Here is a 21,678-nt window from a genome sequence, read left to right on the forward strand (position 1 = left end):
GGATGCCAGAGAATTTCACAATGTATCGGTCTGTATACAACTAAAGGTGGGAGGACAGAAACGCATGGAGGAGCTGGAACCAAGAGAACAGGGGAGCCACTGTCCTGGAGTCCTAGTCCTCGGACCATGGCAGCTGAGGCCACAGCCTCAGAGAAGCCAGGGCCAGTAGGGAAGGTGGTATCCAGCATCCATTCCACGGCAACACCCTGGCCACAGGGAGTGGGGCAGTGGGGACTGGATCCAGCCCCGCCGACGCCGAGATGCCCATGACTGCAGCCCCTGCCCCTCCGCTTGCAATGGCAGATCCTATGCACCTTGTAACAGCAGACACAGAGAGGAGGCAGTTGTACAGTCGTGATTCCCCCTGGCCACCCTCCTCCTGTTACAGCAGCCAAGCCTGTGACTCAGGGGATCCTGGACATGAGGGAAGAGCCCGCCATCCCAGTGACAACAGGAGCTACGGCAGAAGCAAGGCAGCAATGAGCCCAGATGCAAAAGCTGCTGCAAGGAAGGTCCAGAGCCACAGTTCTGATAGAGACTGTGGAGGCTGGAACATGCCAGCTCTCAAACATAACCAGAGGCACTCAGTAAGAGAGACCAAAAATTTGTGTTATAGTGCCACCTACCAAAAAAACAAAAGGAAGAACTGTAACATCTAACATTTCATTTCAAATGCAGAGACGGGACAATTCATTAAGTACCATGAGGAGCCAGTCACACTGTACCACAGAAAATAAATGACAATTTTCCAGAAACCAACAAAGCTGACAGAGAATTCAAAACAGCCATCAGGAAGAAACTCAGTGAGCTATAAGAAACACTCAGAAAGGCAGTTTAAAGAGGCTGGGAATAAAAGTAATAAACAGAGCAATACTTTACCAAAGAGACTGAAACTCTAAAAAATAAACAGAAATTCAAAACCAAAAAGTTCTTCAGGAGCTGAAGAACTCAAGAAATAAGATGAAAAATATTATAGAAAGCAGTGGAAATTAAGAAGACCACATGCACATGGAAGAGAGAGTCAGGAAGATCTAAGACGAAAATCACCCTGGTTGCTCAGATGGAAAATCTGAATTTTCTTGCAATGTAGGAGACCTGGGTTCAATCCCTGGGTTGGGAAGAGCCCCAGGAGGAGGGCATGGCAGCCCACTCCAGTATTCTTGCCTGGAGAATCCCATGGACAGAGAAGCCTGACAAGCTACAGTTGATGGGGTTGCAAAGAGTTGGACACGACTGAGTTATTAACACTTTCACAAGACAGAAATCTAGAAATGATATAAGTTAGAAGGGGAAAGAGAAATAAGACATAGAAAATAAAATTCTATGAGAGCTATCTGACTCTTTCAGGAAGGACTAGATTAGGGTAATGGATATTCCAAAAGAAGAGAAAAAGAAGGAAGCAGAGAGTTTAAAGAAATAAAAGCTGAGAAATGGGGAAGGATCTGGATATACAAATCCATGATGAGTAAACATCTAAATCATTACTTTGCCAACAAAGGTCCATCTAGTCAAGGCTATGGTTTTTCCAGTAGTCATGTATGGATGTGAGAGTTGGACTATAGAGAAAGTTGAGCGCTGCAGAATTGATGCTTTTGAACTGTGGTGTTGGAGAAGACTCTTGAGAGTCCCTGGGACTTCAGGAGATCCAACCAGTCCATCCTAAAGGAAATCAGTCCTGAATATTCATTGGAAGGACTGATGCTGAAGCTGAAACTCCAATACTTTGGCCACCTGATGCGAAGAACTGACTCACTGGAAAAGACCCTGATGCTGGTAAAGATTGAGGGCAGGAGGAGAAGGGGACGACAGAGGATGAGATGGCTGGATGGCATCACTGACTTGATGGACATGAGTTTGAGTAAGCTTTGGGAGTTGGTGATGGACAGGGAAGCCTGGCGTACTGTAGTCCATGGGGTCTCAAAGAGTCGGACATGACTGAGTGACTGAGCTGAACTGAATTACCTCAATGCAAAAATACCTTATCCAAAAAAACTTTATATTAATACTGCCCAAGGTCAATAACAAAGAAAAAAGTATAAAGCCCACCGGGGAAAAGAAGGATAGTAACCTGCAAAGGAACCCCCATTAGACTCTCAACAGATTTCTTATCAGAAACTCTACAGACCAGGAGAGAATGGAATGACATTCTAGAAATTATAAAAGATAAAAACTGTTATCAGAGAACACTCTATCCAGGAAAGTTGTCATTCAGGTATGAAGGAGGAACAAAGACTTTGCCAGACAAACAAAAGCTAAGGGGATTTATCAATACTAGACTTGCCTTACAAGAAATGTTGAAAATAATTCTTGTACCAGAAACAAAAAAAAGTACCCAAAACTTTGAGTAAGGTGATAAACAGAACCAAAACACTTTAACTCTTTATAAGAATAGCTTTTCAAACATGTTATTATGCCATAAAGGTTAAAGAGACAAATAAAGCAGAAAAATAACTATAGCCATCTCAATTTGTTAATAAACTCACAATATAAAAAGTAAAAGTTGGAGATAACAAAAACATAAAATTGGAAGAGGAAAAGGGAAAAGGGTACAATGAGGGTCAACAACCCCAGCACCCCAGTTCTATCAATTTCACACAGAACACCATCGCAGTTAAGTGGGCATCAGTGTTCTAAAGTATTGTAAACAATATTCTGATCAGCCAGAAACAACAAACATCACCTGTACAACCAAGCAATCAGACATAGGAAAATGAAGCACTGCTGCTATTTCCATGGAACAGGGCTAAAACTCTGTATTTTTTTTAAGTAAAATGTATTAAATGCAGGTTTGTAAAGAAACAGTACATTTTGGAATTTGAGTAATTCATTTAGGGAAGAGCATATGTATCATGGAGATATCTCCAATTAATATCCTTTACAAAGAATCGAGCTGAGCTGAGCAGACATCAAATCAGTCATTTCTATAAAAAAACAGCAACAGGGTTACTGTAGGAACATAAATCTAAAACCATTTTCTGTCTACCAAGGAAATTTTCATAGTTAGTTTTCCTAAGTCAGGTCCAAATCAATCAGCAGAAGATATTTTAATTTATTTAGCACTGGACTGAATCTACAGGATTTGCCTGGAAAATATAGCTTGTCCATTTTGGACTTACTAAAATTCCTCAAAAAACACTATATAAAATAAATAAACCATGCTACAGCATAGTAATTGTAGCTAATAATAATGAATTATATATTTAAATCACTAAGCAAGTAGATCTTAAAAAAAATTCTCACTGCAAAAAAAGAATATTGTAACTAGGTGTGGTGATGGGTGTTAACTAAAATTTTCCTGGTGATAATTTGACAATATGTTAAATAAGGAATCATTACATTTGGACACCTAAATCTAATATAATGTTATATGTCAGTTATATTCCAACAAAAATAAATTATTTTAAAACAAATATTATAAAGGGTATCTTCAAAATGGCTTCTCTGGTGTCTCAGCAGTGAAGAACCTGCCTGCCGACGCAGGAGATGTGAGTTTGGTCCCTGGAGAAGGAAGTGGCAACCCACTCCTGGCCTGGGAAATCCCATGGACAGAGAGGCCTGGCAGGCTACAGTCCACGGGGTCACAAAAGAGCCGGATACGACTTAGCAACTAAACAACCACCTTCAAACTAATGTGTTTTGCACTCTGCTTTTCCTTCTACATCAGATGCTATAGGTACCACAGTGCAAGGAAAAAATAAAGCCAGTGAAATTGAAAAATGGTAGCTCATTTGTAGATTCCACCACTCTTGTGTTTTTGTCACTACCTCTGTCCCTCAGGGTGAGAGGGTATTAGATGGTAGAGGGGACAATGAGTTTACTGATTGACCAAACCATTATGATGAGCCCAATGCTATAACCAATGAAACCCACTCTCACACTCCTGGGACTTACCAGTGTTTATTTTACAGCTCAGAGAAGCCACCCATTATGGAACGGCAAGTCTAAGGAAAATGCAAAAGTGTCTACATTATTTTTGCAAAGCGCAATCCAGGAAGGGCTTTAGTTTTGCTACCTTTGGGGGGTAAAGGAAGAAGGGTCTAGTAAGTACGTTTTGCAGATGTGCTTGATCATGTTTAAAGACATGGTGACAGGAGGGTAGTGTTTAGTTTCCTCCTAACTAAATATCTCTTTATTGATCCATGCTATCTTCCTGTTGCTGGACTTTTTTTTTTTTCTTTTTTAGTTTCTTCAGAACACCAACAGCTAGCATGAAAATGAGTTACCTCCCTATTTTTCTTTCCCAAACTGTAAATAGGCAGAAATTTCAGCATGGAAGTCCCACAGTAACCAGGTACCATAATCACTTTTTTTCTGTTTTTGCCCTTCCCTGCATTGAGTATGATTAATGTGGGCTGATTTATGAACAGGCACCCTCCCTGATGTTCTATGCCTGGCCAACTAAACTTTCATCTTTTCCTGCATCTTTCCTCCCACCTCTCCTTCATTCATTTTTCCAGTTGTCCTAACCTAGCCTAAACTTTATTTATCAAGACACAGATCTTGTATGTTTGTTTTTAGGAGGAAAAAGTGATTGGGACGTCTTTTTCCCTTTCCAGAATATCACAGTTAAATTTGAGGTGAAAAACCCATGCATTTGAATCATGCAGGAGTTATATTATGTCTGCCCTCCTTTATTCTCCATAGCTATCTTATTCAATTTCCATTTATCTGATTCTGGCACTGTTTTTATTTCGTCAGAATTGACTGTAGTCTTTACAAGTGCCCATCACGTATGAATTTATACATGGATGATAAAATGAAGTTGGAATTTGACTGTTCATGGCTGAATTATCCTAGTTATCTTTTGGTCCCTTCATTTCCCCATTTTCCCCAAACTTGTCAGAAGTAGAGGAAGAGATAAGGGGTAGAACTCAAATTCCTCAATTTTAAGTGCTCTCATCTGAGTTATTAAAAGACTATGTTTTTGATATAATTATAAATTATCACTTACTAGTACTACATAGTTATTTTTATGACATATCTCATCAGTATTTCCTACTCTGACATGATAAAAAAATTACCACTGATTTGTGTCATGCATTATGCTAACACCATAAGATTATCCAATTTAATTCTTATATACAACCCCAAGTAGTAAGTCACCTTTAGCCCCATTTTATAGATGAGAGAAATGAGTCAAAGAAAGCAGAAGTTCCACAAGTCAACAGAGTTTATGGGGAAGAACTCAAATTCAAATCTAGTTTGCATAACTCTAAGAGAATATGAAAGTTACTCGTGTCAGACTCTTTGTGACCTCATGGACTATATAGTCCATGAATTCTCCAGGTCAGAATACTGGAGTGGGTAGCCTTTTGCTTCTCCAGAGGATCTTCCCAACCCAGGGATTGAACTCAGGTCTCCCATATTGAAGGTGGATTCTTTACCAGCTGAGCCACAAGGGAAGCCCAAGAATACTGGAGTGGGTAGCCTATCCCTTCTCCAGTGATCTTCCTTACCCAGGAATCGAACCAGGGTCTCCTGCATTGTAGGTGAATTCTTTACCAACTGAGCTATGAGGAAAGCATAACTCTAACCTTGTGTACCGAATATGACACAGACTTTAGAAATGTTTGCATTTTAAATTAATTATAATTTTATTTAAATTTCAATTTCTTCACAACTCTACTTAAAATTTACAAGTACTGCTGATTCTCAGTGGCTTAGGAAAAAGCATAAACCTAAAAGTAAGAGGACAGATAAGAGGACAGTGTAAGTGTCTGACAAAAAGCTTTTGGTTTTGTAACATGTCTGATAACCCTGAGGAATCCATTTCCAGCACCTTCAACTTGAATGAGCATATTGCCAGTGCATGAAATGCCTACTAATAAATGACCAGATAAGGAACCAAGCCAGCCAGCCCATGAAGTTCCCATTTTAGAAAGCCCTGAGTAACTTAGATAACTGCCTGAGACCCCCCTTCCCCACTCCTGTGCCCTAATTTCTGTTCTTACATTTTACATTTATATAAAACTCGCCAATAAAGAGTGAATTCACAAAACCCTAGGTACTCCACCTCTGACCGCAGTCAAGGAGAACCCCGGCTCCCGTGTTCCCTGTCTATCTGCTGGAACCCTAACTGTGCAGTTCTTCATGTGCCGGGTATACCCTCTGAGACCGGAAAACAACAGATGCTTCCTCAAAGCTCTCTGGAGGCTGCTGCTGACATGCACCTTGCAGCCATTCTAAGGGCCACAAGGGCTGGTCCGGCCACAGCACTCTCCAAAAGGGGAAATATCTGTGGGACTCAGGTAGTAGAGACCCACACGGGTGCTGCAGGTATTCAGAGCTGATCTGAGGAATGCCACAGATGCAAAAGCCACTTACTTACATATATATACATATACATATATATGTGTGTGTATGTATATATTAGTTTTCTAGTTGTCTACTACTGTCCTTAAATATAGTGACTTATACAGCACAACCATTTTCTTAAATTTCTAGGTTCTGTGAGTTAGGAACTCATGTAAAGCTTGGGTGAGAAATTCTTCTGTGGTGTGAAGCCTGAGCAGGGTTTTCTGTGGTGTTCTGCTGGTAGAAGGGAAAATCTGGAAGATCCAAGACTGATGCTAACAGGATTGTCTTGATGGAAATGAATAGAATCACAGGCTCAACTGAGACAGTGGGCCTTGAAAGCCACCCTTAACCCTTCCAGCACCACAGACTCAAGGGTAGTCAGAAGATTTACATGTCAACTCAGTTCAGAGTCACAGCACAATGAGAGATGGGAGAAAACTACCTATGCTGGGTAAAGAATCATTTCTTTTAGCAAAAGCCATAACGAAGCCCATCAAGACTCACGAAGATATATCAGGACCCCATCTCTTCATGACGTAACTGCCACAGCCAGCGCCAAGAGATGAACCAAGCTCTGGGCTAAGTATCATGCACAAATTATCATCTTCAATTCATTCATAAAGTCCACTTTATAGATCAAAAATGAAGGCACAGAGATTAGATAAATTGCATGAGACTTCAAAACTGGGATATTGCATTGAAAAAACAAAAACCAGGGAATCGGGGGTATACTTTCAGAAGAGAATTACACGCTCTGACAAATTCACAAATAAAGAATAAGTCAATTCACATGTATTGACAGCAGTATTAATCTGTTATACAATGTATTGAGAGGGGAAAAAAAAAACCTCCAGAGACAAAATGATAACTTGTAAACAGCCATGTACAGCAAAAAATCCACTTTATTTAAAGTACTAATGAAGCAATGGTGTGGAGCTAAAGGTGCAAAAAATAATCATGCCATAAAATGTCATAAAAATGCACCATATTTGTAACAGGGAGTGTGAGCGAGTGAGTGAGTGAGTGTGTGTGTGTACACACATTGTTTGCTAGATACAAAGATACAGAGCAGAAGGACAAAGAAAACATGAAACTCTCAACCAGGGAAAAATAATAAATATGCATGACTGTAGACAGCCTTCTAAAGACAGGTACACTGTGCTGCACATGATTTATATGTTTAGCTCCTGTCTTGGAAACAAAAATCAGCATTGGCTCCACAAAAGCTGTTGAACTTTTCTGACCTCCAGCACTACAGGACACTGTTCAGTGGTAACTTTATTCTCAAGAGCTAATTGACTGGCTTGTAATTTTATGCAAATTTCTACCTGGTAATTTCAGTCTTGGGGCGGGGCAGGGGCAGAGAAGAAAGGTTTCCCTTCCTGGAATGTACAGTCCATGGTTAATAATTACAACAAGCACTAATAAGTAAAGAAAGAGTTATAGCTGCAGGAGAACATAGCCAAAGAAGCATTAATCTTCCTCATTAAATGTACTTAATTAGCACAGTTCTCCTCTGGGGACCAGGAAATAATGAGACTGTGACAGCCCCTGCCTAAGAACATGCTAAATCTGTTTGTTTATTTTTCCAAAATACAAAAAAAAAAACCTACAATGATAAAAAAAATCCCCACCTATTATACTTGAAGAACCATTTAGAAATAATAAGGAAAGTAATTTATGTCTGTAAAAGTCAACAGTACATTTCTATAACTCTGTGATCATATAGCCAAAAATATATATACACTCACTACTTAAGCTATAAACCTCCTTTTCAAAATAGGTTGAATTTTTTGAGCACACGATGAATTGATGAAGAGTGTATCTGTAGTTGGTGCGCACAGTTAAACAGCAATTTGTAAACACCCAAAACACCTGAGATGCAGCACATATTGCGAGACAGAGAATAAAACAATCATGTGACAACATGCCTCACTCAGCCCCTTCAGGTATTATGAGGGAGATGTCATCATGTCCATCTTATATATGACAAGACTATGGCTCAGAAGGTTATGAAACTGGCAAAGGTTCTGCTCTAGAGAGTAAATGAAATTTCAGCATTGATCTGCTCAAATCCCAAATCCATTCTTTCCATCTAGGTTTTTGTAGGGGGAAACAGACAATTTCTGAATTCTACATGCATGTATCTTGACCCCTGACCATCGACCTTTGATCAGTTTTTCAAAGTCAGTACCTGGAAGTGGATGGGAAGTGGGGCAGGCAGCAAAGCAAGCTCTCCACGTAAATGCCTTCCTTAGAACAAAAGGATTCAGGGCCCCAGTGGCTAGTCTACCAGGCGGTGCTAAGGAAATGATAGGCTAGTCACCACATTAAATGATTAATTCAACAGGGTACTTCAAATGAGCACTTTTGATTGCATAATACCATGACAGGGGCAGTGACATACCAAAAACAAAAATACACCACTTTTTATGTGCCACAGAAACCTACTGTGAGGCTGTCACGGCTAACGCCATGGCAGGCAGCCTAGATTAGGAGTAGCCCTGGTTTCCCGGGGTAACATAATTATCAGGCCTCCTGGAGCCAGCCAATCAACATATGCCTAGCCAGAAGAAAGGGAACGTATCAGGGGAAAGCTGAAAGCCCTACGTAGGGCCAACAAAAATTACCTTGCCACTGTGTAACCAATCTGCTTATGCCAACTACCCACTGTGTAACCAATCCGATTGCGCCAACTACCTGCTGCTTGTTTTGACCTAATACCCAAGAGAACTGGGGCTCGGGGCCTTTCGTCCTCACACCCTTGGTGAGGGCGGGAGGCCCTGGCTCGAGTCAGTAATAAATTCCCCTATTGCGAGTTGCATTGTTTCGAGGAGTCTTCTTTCCCGACCGGGGACTCGGACTACGGGCAGAACACCTACAATATAATTTGAAGGCATTAAATGAAATATTAAAAGAAGGATAGTTTGTGGTTCAAATGAGATTGTTCAAATGAGTTCAAATGAGATTACTCCATGAGTTAATTTAGGAATTAGAGGTCTTCCCTAAAAATTAGTGAGGTATACAATTATTTCTGACTCCCTGCTACTTCTGAGTCATCTGAGAACACCTGAGCAATGACCTTAATCCTGAAGTGCTTCTGATCTCATTCTTCGTCTACTTTGCTGTATCATTTTCCCTTTAGTAATAATCAGTTCATATCATTGCTTCCCAGATGGCTCAGTGGTAAAGAATCTGCCTGCCAATGCAGAAAACACAGGTTCAATCCCTGGAATGGGAAGATACCCCGGAGTAGGAAAACGGCAACCCACTCTAGTATTCTTGCCTGGGAAATATGGACAGAGGAGCCAGGTGGGCTACAGTCCATGGGATGGCAAAGAGCTGGACCCGACTGGGTACACACATACACACACACACACACACAGACACGCACACAGAAACACACACACAGACACACACACACAGACACACACACACCACACATTCGTTTTTCAATCCTTAGAGCGAATGTGTGAGATTTCATCCCATCCTGGAGCTTTAAGTTCCATCAGTATTGTAGGGTAAGGGGGTTAGAGAAGGCGAGGCTCAGAAAAAGAATGAGACCAGCACTTTACAGGAACAGATCGCCTTTAACGAGGTGAGAAGGGGCAGCAGTCAGATTAGTGAGCTGCTGCATCACCCCAACGAAAGAGTAAGTATCTACAGGCATGTATGTGGAGAGCTACTGTCCTAAGGGGGCCTGTTCTCCAAGGTTGTTCAGAGCAGTTATCTCTTACACAGCTGGGGCAAGGAATTGTGGAGACTGGCCAGAGGCTGGGACCAGCTGGGAGCTGGGCATAATCAACGTTAATGTCCATTTTTTTCTTTGGGTGACAGAGTTCTATGTTTTGCATAGAATGGTGGGGAGGACCTGGAGAAGAGTTTTAACTCCAGTCTATTTTGAGTCGTGTAACTTTCCTTCAAGTATGCTGACAAATGACCAGTTGATATCATGAACACTGAGTCTTCCTGATCTCTAGGCTCATTTACTCAACATATATTCACTTGTATGTTGAAAACCTGTTTCAACATGTGAAATGTGACTTAATCCTTCACCCTTAATATCTGGCACATACATATATTTGAAATATTAGATTTTTAATCCTTAGAACAAAACTAGGATATAGTTTACATTAAAGTTCTCTTTTCAAGCATGAGGAAACTGAGGCACTCAGGTTATAGTACACGCTTATAGCTAGTAAGTGGTGAACATAGGATACAAACCCAGTCTGTCTTTGGAGCCCATACAATCAAACATGACCCTCTATTGCCACGTCTGTTCAGACTTGCCTCCAACATATATCTCACACTGAATCACTTCTTTGCATCTTCATTGCAACCATCCTATGACACACACAAGCATCTCTGCTCAGAGGGCCAACAGGTGTCTCAAACTATACGTGTCAGAACTTTTTTTGGCTCTCTTTTCAGTGATAGAGCTCACCATGTGTCAAGCACTGTTCTAAATAATTTTAATGCATCACCTCCTTCAATCCTTAGGGCAAGTGATGAGTTAGGTATTATAATTCTCATTTCATACATGAGGAAACGAAGGCACAGAATTTAAGAAACTTGTCCGTGTGATGAAGTCATGAAGATGTAAACACACACATACTTTCTGTCTCATGCTGTCACATCCACTGCACTATACAACTCTTCTCTGGGTTTTTCTGCCAAAGGAATGCATTTCTAGCCCCTGCCAGCAAAAATCCCTGGGATTTATCCCTGATTACCCAATTTTACTACTTAATTCTTCCCAATATACAATCATTAAGCAGATCCCCTCAGCACTCTCTCTCCCATATATCTCAAAGCCGGTTACTTCTCCCCATCTTCACAGTTATTAATCTCTTGCAGTCAAGTGACTGCAATCCACTGTCTCCCCAATTCTTGTTTGTGCAAAGAACTTTAGTCTCTGAGGCCCTTCCAGAGTTCCAGAGAGCAGACTCAAACAGGTAATGATTAGAGAAGTAGAAAATTTAGGAACAAAGGAAAGCAGGTTAATAATAGCTTGAACAACAGTCACAGGACTCCTGCCTCCTCCTGAAAGGGATATAGCTAACAATCTAATACGTATCTTGGAGTGGTTCTGCAGAAACTAAGACCCCCACTGCTGGAGGATGTTGACTACCCGATGACCATAAACACACAGATCTCAGACTGGTTTGAACCAGAAGATTGATGATTAGGATTCCCCAAACCTTATGATTGTTATCTCATGACTAACAAATAAGAAGGTCCATGAGCTAATTAGAAACCCTTCAACCATCACCTATACTGTTGGCTTTAAAAACTATGGTCTGAAAGCCCTCGGGGAGGCTGAGTCTTCTCGGCATTTTCATTCTCCTTGCTTCATGACCTGCAGGAAGTGCTGTACTTTCTTTTACCACGACCCAATGTCAGTAGAGAGGCTTTGCTGTGGGTTGGGTAAATGAATCTGAGTTCAGAACAGCAAGAGTTTCTCTCACTCAAAACTCGAGTCCTTTCAAACATTTCCAGTTATGCATCTGACAAGGTAAATGTTTTTTTTTAAAGGGTTAAGAAGTGTTTTTCAGTATGACAATGTGAAAGAAGAAAACAGTTGCAGTCTACAAGGATATAAGCAGAAATGTATTTCATTAAGGGTGAGAGGTGGGTATGATTATGTTTATCAGAAGCTTTCAGAATTTCTTACAACAGATGACAGAGAGTAATTATATAAATATCTTCAAATATTTTAAAGGTCATATTGTGTGCCATAAAGAATGAAGAGAGGGAGCCACAGTGAAAACAACGCCCAGTTGAGGATGTGACTGGTGATGGAAGTAAAGTCCGATGCTGTAAAAAGCAGTATTGCATAGGAACCTGGAATGTTAGGTCCATGAATCAAGGTAAATTAGAAGTGGTTACAGGAAATGTCAAGAATGAACATTGATATTTTAGGAATCAGTGAACTAAAATGGACTGGAATGGGTGTATTTAACTCAGATGACCATTACATCTACTACTGTGGGCCAGAATTCCTTAAAAGAAATGGAGCAGCCATCATGGTCAACAAAAGAGTCCTCAATTATGTACTTGGGTGCAATCTCAAAAATGACAGAATTATTCCTGTTTATTTTCAACGCAAATGATTCAATAATCCAAGTCTATGTCCCAACCAGTAATGTTGAAGAAGTTGAAATTGAATGATTCTATGAAGACCTGCAAGATCTTCTAGAATTGACACCCAAAAAAGATGTCCGTTTCATCATAGGGGACTGGAATGCAAAAGTAGGAAGTCAAGAGATGCCTGGAGTAACAGACAAATTTGGCCTTGGAGTACCAAATGAAGCAGTGCAAAGGTTAACAGAGTTTTGCCAAGAGAACGCACTGGTCATAGCAAACACTTCCCCTTCCAACAACACAAGAGAAGACTCTACACATGGACATCACCAGATGGTCAATACCCAAACTCAAACCAGACTGATTATATTCTATGCAGCCAAAGATGAAGAAGTTCTATACCATCAGCAAAAACAAGACCTGGAGCTAACTGTGGCTCAGATCATGAACTCCTTTATCACCAAATTCAGACTTAAACTGAAGAAAGTAGGGAAAACCACTAGACCATTCAGGTATGACCTAAATCAAATCCCTTACAATTATACAGTGCAAGTGACAAATAGATTCAAGGGATTAGATCTGACAGACAGTGTCTGATGAACTATGGATGGAGGGTCGTGACATTGTACAGGAGGCAGTGATCAAGACCATCCACAAGAAAAAGAAATGCAAAAAGGCAAAGGTCTGGGAAGGTCTTACAAATATATGAGAAAAGAAAAGATGCAAAAGGCAGAGGAGAAAAGGAAAGATATACCCATCTGAAGGCAGTGTTCCAAAGAATAGCAACAAGAGATAAGAAAACCTTTCTCAGTGATGAGTGCAAAGGAATAGAGGAAAAAATAGAATGGGAAAGACTAGAGATCTCTTCAAGAAAATTAGAAATACCAAGGGAATATTTCATGCAAAGATGGGCTCAATAAAGGACAGAAATGGTATGGACCTAACAGAAGCAGAAGAAAGTAAGAAGAAGTAGCAAGAATACACAGAACTACTAAACAAAAAAGATCCTCATGACACAGGTAACCACAATGGTGTGATCACTTACCTCAAGCCAGACATCCTGGGATAAGTCAAGTGGGCCTTAGGAAGCATCACTACAAACAAAGCTAATGGAGGTGATGGAATTCCAGTTGAGCTATTTCAAATCCTAAAAGCTGATGCTGTGAAAGTGCTGCACTCAATATGCCAGCAAATTTGGAAAACTCAGCAGTGGCCACAGGACTGGAAAAGATCAGTTTTCATTCCAATCCCAAGAGGGGCAATGCCAAAGAATGTTCAAATAATTAAGTTAGTTGCTCAGTCATTTCCAACTCTGCAACTCCATGGACTGTAGCCTGCCAGCCTCCTCTGTCCATGGAATTTTCCAGGTGAAAATACCAGAGTGGGTTGCCATTTCCTTCTCCAGGGGATCATATTGACCCAGGGATGAAACCCAGGCCTCCAGCATTTCAGGCAGACTCTTTACTATCTGAGCCACCAGGAAAGCCCAGAGAATATTCAAAGTACTACACAACTGCACTCATCTCACATGCTAGCAAAGTAATGCTCAAAATTCTCCAAGCCAGGCTTCAACAGTACATGAACGATAAACTTCCAGGTGTTCAACCTGGATTTAGAAAAGGGAGAGGAACCAGAGATCAAATTGCCAACATCCACTGGATCATAGAAAAAAGCAAGAGAGTTCCAGAAAAACTTCTACTTCTGCTTTATTGATTACACCAAAGCCTTTGACTGAGTGATCACAACAAACTGGAAAATTCTTCAAGAGATGGGAATACCAGACCACCTTATCTGCCTCCTACAAAACCTGTATGCAGGTCAAGAAGCCACAGTTAGTACCAGACCTGGAAAAACAGACTGGTTACAAATTGCAAAAGGAGTACATCAAGGCTATATAGTCACCCTGCTTATTTAACTTATATGCAGAGTACATCATGAGAAATGCTGGGCTGGATGAAGCACAAGCTGGAATCTAGATTGCCAGGAGAAATATCAATAACCTCAGATATGCAGATGACACCACCCTTATAGCAGAAAGTGAAGAGGAACTAAAGAGCCTCTTGATGAAAGTGAAAGAGGAGAGTGAAAAAGTTGGCTTAAAACTCAATATTCAGAAAACTAAGATCATGGCATCCAGTCCCATTACTCTATGGCCAATAGATGGAGAAACAATGGAAACAGTGAGAGATTTTATTTTGGGGGGCTCTGAAATCACTGCAGATGGTGACGGCAGCCATGAAATTAAAAGATGCTTGCTCCTTGGAAGAAAAGATATGACAAGTGTAGACAGCATATAAAAAAGCAGAGACATTACTTTGCAACAAAGGTCCATCTAGTCAATGCTATGGTTTTTCCAGTAGTCACGTATGGATGTGAGAGTTGGACTATAAGAAAGCTGAGCACCAAAGAATTGATGCTTTTGAACTATTGTGTTGGAGGAGACTCTTGAGAGTCCCTTGGGCTGCAAGGAGATCCAACCAGTCAATCCTCAAGGAAATCAGTCCTGAATATTCACTGGAAGGACTGATGCTAAAGCTGAAACTCCAATACTTCTGCCACCTGATGAAAAGAACTGACTCATTTGAAAAGACCCTGATGCTGGGAAAGATTGAAGGCAGGAGGAGAAGGGGACAACAGAAGATAAGATGGTTGAATGGAATCACTGACTCAATGGACATAAGTTTGAGCAAGCTCCAGGAGTTGGTGATGGACAGGGAAGCCTGGCGTGCTGCTGTCCATGGGGTCGCAAAGAGTTGTACACGAATAAGCAACGGAACTGAACTGATTGTGTGTTATGTGCTAAGTTGTTCCAGCCGTGTCCGACTCTCTGCGTTCCTATGGACTACAGCCTACCAGCTTTCTCTGTCGATAGGATTCTCCAGGTAAGAATACTGGAGTGGTCTGACATGGCCTCCTTTTGGGGATCCTCCAGACCCAGGGATCCAACCCATGTCTACTATGTCTCTTGCACTGGCAGGCAGTTCTTTACCACTAGGGCCACCTGGGAAGCCCAAAGGTCTTAATACTGACAGATAATAAGTTATTCGGAGAAAACAGTCTTAGTGTTATGTCCATTGCATAATGAAGAGGCTGAAATCGAGAAGGCCAATCATACCTTGTCACAAGACGTCCTTTGTTTAGGCAAAGCTTACCACAGAGCTTTGGGGTAGATAATTATATTACCACGTAGATAATGGGGATTCTAACTCTCAGAGAAGGTGGTCTGCTCACTGAAATTTACCATCCAATTGCTAAGTTCAAATGAATGTGTGCTGGGTTTCCCTTAGTAACATTTTAGAGAATTTCACATAGTATAAACTGGTAGAAACTTTAGGAATTATTAAATAGAATTTTTCACAGCTTGTAAACAAAGGAACTGAAAATGACATGAATGATGGCCTTTAATTTATAAAAGACTTTCCCAACCATGGGCTCATTACATTCTTATGAGCTAGGTGAAATACAGTAGTTCCTAAGTAATCATGAAGGATTGGTTTCAAAAGACTTTAAGGGTACTAAAATCCACACATGTTCAAGTCTCAAATGGTGCAATGTTTGCAAATAACCTGCACACATCCTCCCATATATTTAAATCTCTCTAGATTATAACACCTAATACAATATACATGCTGTGCAAATAGTTGTAAATACAAAATAAATAGTTACATGTGTGTGATAAATTTGTTTTGCCTTTTGGAACTTTGCTGGAATTTTTTTCAAATATTTCCCATATGCTGCAGATGGGGTACCATGGATACAAAGGGCAGATTTGAGGAGGTAAGACTATTTACATTCCCATTTTCACAAAGGGATCAGACCTAGCACTATAACTGTCTGAAAACCCACAGGACCATTAAACTGCCATCATAGGGGTGTTGCAAACAGGAACACAATTGGAAAAGGAACATAAGCTCTGAGACCTAGCATTTCTAAAATAGGTTGCCTAAGCCTTTCTCTGCAATATCAGTAAGATTTCTTTACATCCAGTTTGTTTTGCATAATGTGCAGTTTTACATGGGGGCTTCCCTGCTGGCTCAGTAGGTAAAGAATCTGTCTGCAATGCACGAGATCTGTGTTTGATCCCTGGGTTGGGAAGATCCCCTGGAGAAGGACATGGCAACCCACTCAGATACTCTTGCCTGGAGAATTCTAAGGACAGAGGAGCTATAGTCCATGGGGTCACAAGAGTCAGGTTGCCTATGCCTTTCTCTACAACATCAGTGAGACTTCCTTACATCTATTTTGTTTTACAAAATGTGCAGATTTGCATAGTTCTCTGAAGGCACAGGCATTAGAGCTTCATTTATTAGCTGAAAATCATACCATTCTATTTATGGTATAACACATTTAAAAAAACACACTAATTATTGACAGGAGAGATTTGAATTCATAAGAATTATTTACTTATAAGAATGAAGAAAAATACTAGGAAAAGTAAGCAACTACTATTATTTCAATTAATATATTTTTTTCCTCATGAAGGAATAGATTAACAAACTAATAAGAAAAAGAGAAACCCAAATAGAAAAATGGACAATTAAGAATTCCAAAAATAAAAAGATAACAAATACATTTTGTTTTTTGAGAAACAAATGGAATATAGTAAACATTTATAAATAAGGAAGAGGAGTCTAAGCAGAAAGGGAGGAACAACCGCTGTCAGAATTAAAACACCTAGGAGTGAAAGAAGGGAGCTAAGGAGAAGACACAGAGAAAGAGCAGAATTCCACCGGTGTTTAAAACTGGGGTAATGGATGTAAAAGTTACAAGATGATAACACCAGTTTAAGAAAGAGGGGTGGGCAGAGAGAGCTAAACCGAGGTGGACAGACATACTGAAGGTCAGAAAGGTCTGAAAACATTTCATTATGTGCCTCGCTGAAACCAACAGACTTTTTTCCTATTAATTTGTATATACAGTGAGTTATTTCAGTACATCCATTTTTAAATTCAGGCACAAAAAAAAGTATCATCCTGATTGTTTTCATTAGAAAGTAACTTTTGGTGATAAAAACAGGTTCTTCATCCTAATTTATTGTTTAAGAAGTGTATATGTACACAATAAGTGTATATTTACACATTATCTACAAAAATATTTCTTAAAGACATTTTTTTGGGGTGAGATGAAGTGAAGGGTCAAACATTACCTAAGACACAATGAACTTGGTATTAGACCATGAAGGTGCCACATATTCCTTAGGAATAAATGATCTATTATAGATTCACTCTCTTATAATATTCTATCTCTCTGTGTTGATGTGTGTGTTTTTGAAGAAGGCAAAATAATTATTTGAAAATAATCTTCCTTGATATCCAGAAATATCTTGTTCTGTTATGATTTAAAATATTTCTCAAATCTTAGTGGCTTTTGGAAAATGCAGGCATGTGTCTAACAAGCTAGTCAGAAACCATATCCCAGCAGATTTCCATGGGTTCTGAGAAACTTAAAACAATAAGAAAGGGTTATAGCTCCAGGTCTTTTATTGTGATATTTTGTTCCTGTACCCTTTCATGTAAATTGATGATGTTAGATGAAATAATTCCTAAGAGTTTTCTGGTTCTAAAATCTTATAATATTCCTCTAAAAAACAATTAGTGGAGAATATTGTGGTGGATTAAAGACAGTCACAGATACTTTGCTATTTTCCCCATCAAGAGATGGTGATGATTTCTCCTCTCTGGAGTCGGGCCTGTAATTGCTCAGCTGATTGGAGGTGGGGAAAGTCACGCTGTGCAGATCCAGGTCTAAGGCTTAAGAATGCCTGCCAGTTCCCATTTCTGTAGCTTCTTGATTACCCTGAGTAAGAAATGTGGCTGCTCTGTCAGGGGTAACACATGGAAACACAGAATGCAGAGAAAAGGCCCGTGGGCTACTTAGAGAGAGAGGGACACTGTCATTATAACCTACTGGCTGCCCTCAGATGCCGCCAGCCCCAGCTGCCATCTGATTATATCCATATTAGACCTCAAGGGAGGGCAACAGCAGAACTGCCCAGCTGAGCCCAGTCAAGCCACTGAACCAGGAGATATTGAAAGCTACTAAGCTTTTCATTTACTTTTAATTTAATTTGAGGTACCAAGTTCCAGGATTATTTGCTATACAATGCTAAGTAAAACAGATATTACATTTAAACATTACAGTGGGTATAATTACATTATTTATTCCACAAATTATATATTTCAGATCATATAAAGTACCTATGTAAACATATACAGTCAGTTCTGCCAGAATCTCACATATGCAAAGCTAAAAAAGAAAAAAAAAAAATCACCAAACTGCAAAATCTTGCAATATAAACTACAAGGCCTATGGGAAACATGGAGTTTTGCATACATCACTCAGAAACTTTGTTAGTGACACATAAAAAGTAAAGCTAGGAACCAAATATAGCATCACATTAAATAATAAAACACATTAATTAACTGACACACAAAAAATACTGCAACAAAAATGACAATTTACCGTGAGAACGACCTGAAGTTTGTTTGTGGAGTGGGTGTCAGAAGAATTGCAGCTGTAAGTTATTGGTCTTCAGCACCAAAGGGCCGCTAAGGCACGGCACTACTGCAAGAAAATTATAAAGTCAAACAGTCCCCTAATTAAAAAAAAAACCAAAAAACTAAAGCTACAATTTCCCCAAAACAACATCAACCATTAGATATTTCAATTCCAGTTCATCATAAACTTCATATGTATGACATATGGTCCAGGAAAAAAATTAAAATACTTTCGCAACTATCATTAAACATCACTTTTAATTTTATCAAAATTACTCATGTATGTGCCATAGTTCTCAGAAATACTACTTCTCACTCCCAGGAAATAGCTAAAAGAAAATGCAATATTGTAAATCAGCAAAATTAAATAATAACAAATCTCTTCACAAGACACAAGTGCTCTCCTATTTTATTTTTTTTAAGATTCCTTCTCTTTAAAGATACCAAATAAAAGTTTTAAATACTTTTTGAGTTCTGAGTCAAGATTTCACATAGTTGAGAAGATAGCCTCCTATTTTTGTTGTCGTTGTTGTTAAGTGTTTTTAAGACAAATAATAAGCATATCATGGGGAAGGTAGGTACTGTGGGAATAGGGGAATAAAGAGACTTCTGTTAGAGAAGCCTCTTGGTGTAATCTTATTTTTAAGGATATTTATTTCATATTTGAAGTCCAGGAAAGGTGAACATGCGTGTTTTATGGAGACTTTTGAGAAATCTTCTTAAAAAGTATTCTGTTATAGTATGGCTTGCTTAGGGCAACGAAAGAATACTTGTCATCAGTTTCATTTGTCTCAATATTTAAGTATTAGCATTTTAACATAGGCATTTCCAATGTTTAAAAGTACTGTCCTCAAAATCCTTCCATACTGCATATGTTGCTATATTACAATTGTTTATAAAAAGAGAAGTAAAAGTTCAGTCCTAACTAAATTTGAGTTTCAAATGAGTTCCCTGTAAGAGGAACTAATTGAAAAAGATATTAAAATGCAGTGTGAAGCAGGAATCCTTGGTATCTGTTACACAGCTCGAGACCCTCAAGCGGCAGAGGACTTAGTTTAACAAACCTACTAAGGGATAAACACAAGTTTTTGATGAAGATCTTAATTAAAAGGGGTGCTCCCTCTTCAGAAGGCTGGAATGGCGCAAAAAGAGAAACTTAACAGATAACTGTCTATGATAAGAGGTGTTTGTTTGATGTAATTTAAACTATCTCAACTAAGAGAATAGGATTAGCTATTTGGTCAACTTGGAAACTGTCTCAGTAACTAAACAAGAGAAACACGGGTACTCCACTTCTTTCAAAAGTTAAGTGAGGGTGGGATGTTTCGAAAGAAGAGCATGTATATTATCTATGGTGAAACAGATCACCAGCCCAGGTGGGATGCATGAAACAAGTGCTTGGGCCTGGTGCACTGGGAGGACCCAGAGGAGTCGGGTGGAGAGGGAGGTGGGAGGGGGGATCGGGATGGGGAATACGTGTAACTCCATGGCTGATTCATGTCAATGTATGACAAGACCCACTGAAATGCTGTGAAGTAATCAGCCTCCAACTAATTAAAAATAAATAAATAAAAAATTTTTAAAGTTAATATGCTTAGGAGTCATTACTGTTGGAAAGACCACATAAATGGGCACACTTACCTCGTAAGAGACTCGGATTTGATCCCTGGGTCGGTAAGATGCTCTAGAGAAGGGAATGGCTACCCACTCCAGAATTCCTGCCTGAAGAATCCCATGGACAGAGGCGTCTGGCAGGCTACAGTCCATGAGATCGCAAAGTGTCGGACACGATTGTAGCGACTTGGCACGCACCTGAAGCTAAACCTCACGGAGCTGATATTGACACTTCAGAAAATTGTCAGCCACGCAAAACAGAGCAGACAGCTGCACCATCCGTCCCCACCGGTCTAGGCCCTTTGGAAACAAACGTCACAAGCAGCTCCACGGGATCCCAGGACCTCGAGGTGACACGTTACTAAAATCAGTCACACGAGGTCTAAGCACCTGGTGAGACTCAGGGCGCAGAAGCCTAACAAGCAAAACCGTTCCGTGAGGGACTGGCTTTGATCCCACACCTGGAAAGAGAGGGCCTAATTTGCTGACAAGATGCCCAAGCGCCCCAGCGATCCTGTAATGTGCGTTTAATATTTTAAGGGTTTCTAATTACATAGAAAGTTAACAAATATACATACACAACCTCAGCAAACAAAAACTTTCAGGACAATGGTTTCAACCCAAAATACTTCAAGGAAGCATTTTCTCTTGGTCTAAACAGTTATTTAAACACGAGAGGAAAAGCTAGTTAAGTGAGTGTCAGTCTCAGGACCCCTTTAAACCGCGAGAAACTTGTCCTGACCGTGCGCGCCGCCTCTGGAGCCCGCGTTCCGAGTCTCCGGCGGCGGGTGTCTGGGAGAGGACCGCCCGGTCCCTGGCGATTCCCTCGGGCTGCGGGCGTCCGCGGGATCCTGCTTCCCCGGTCCTGGGCCTCCGCGGCTCCTCGCGATCGCCCCGCCGTCCGGGCGGCGCTCGGGGACGACGCGGTGCCGAGATCCGGGCGGGGACGACGCGCGGGCGGGGACGACGCGCGGGCGGGTCCCCGCGGCCGCGGCCGGTGGGCGCCTCGCGGGTCCGGGAGCGCGGGCGGCGCCGGGCGGGAGCGGCGCTGGGCGAGCGCGGCGGGCGCGCCGGGGACTCGTGCGCTCGCTCCGACGCGCTCCGCGGCCGCGGGACCCGCCCGGCCGCGCCGCCGCCGCCCTCACGCCGCCTCCCCGCTCCCGGCCCGCGCGCGCCCGCCCGCCCG

At 40.8% G+C, this 21,678-nt stretch overlaps 1 long non-coding RNA gene across 1 annotated transcript in view; it reads right to left on the reverse strand.

Moving 5' to 3' along the window:
* Positions 1-21,361, reverse strand: part of LOC136147807 (uncharacterized) — a 43,590-nt gene extending 22,229 nt beyond the window's left edge. Inside the window, exons 1-2 of the long non-coding RNA XR_010659398.1 lie at positions 21,235-21,361; positions 18,844-18,945 (exon numbers count right to left, since the gene is read on the reverse strand). This is a non-coding gene — a long non-coding RNA (uncharacterized lncRNA). The remainder of the gene's footprint in view (positions 1-18,843; positions 18,946-21,234) is intronic.
* Between the last annotated feature and the right edge of the window lie 317 nt (positions 21,362-21,678).

This window comes from Muntiacus reevesi, chromosome 16 (assembly GCF_963930625.1).
Source record: "Muntiacus reevesi chromosome 16, mMunRee1.1, whole genome shotgun sequence".
Taxonomy (NCBI): Eukaryota; Metazoa; Chordata; class Mammalia; order Artiodactyla; family Cervidae; genus Muntiacus; species Muntiacus reevesi.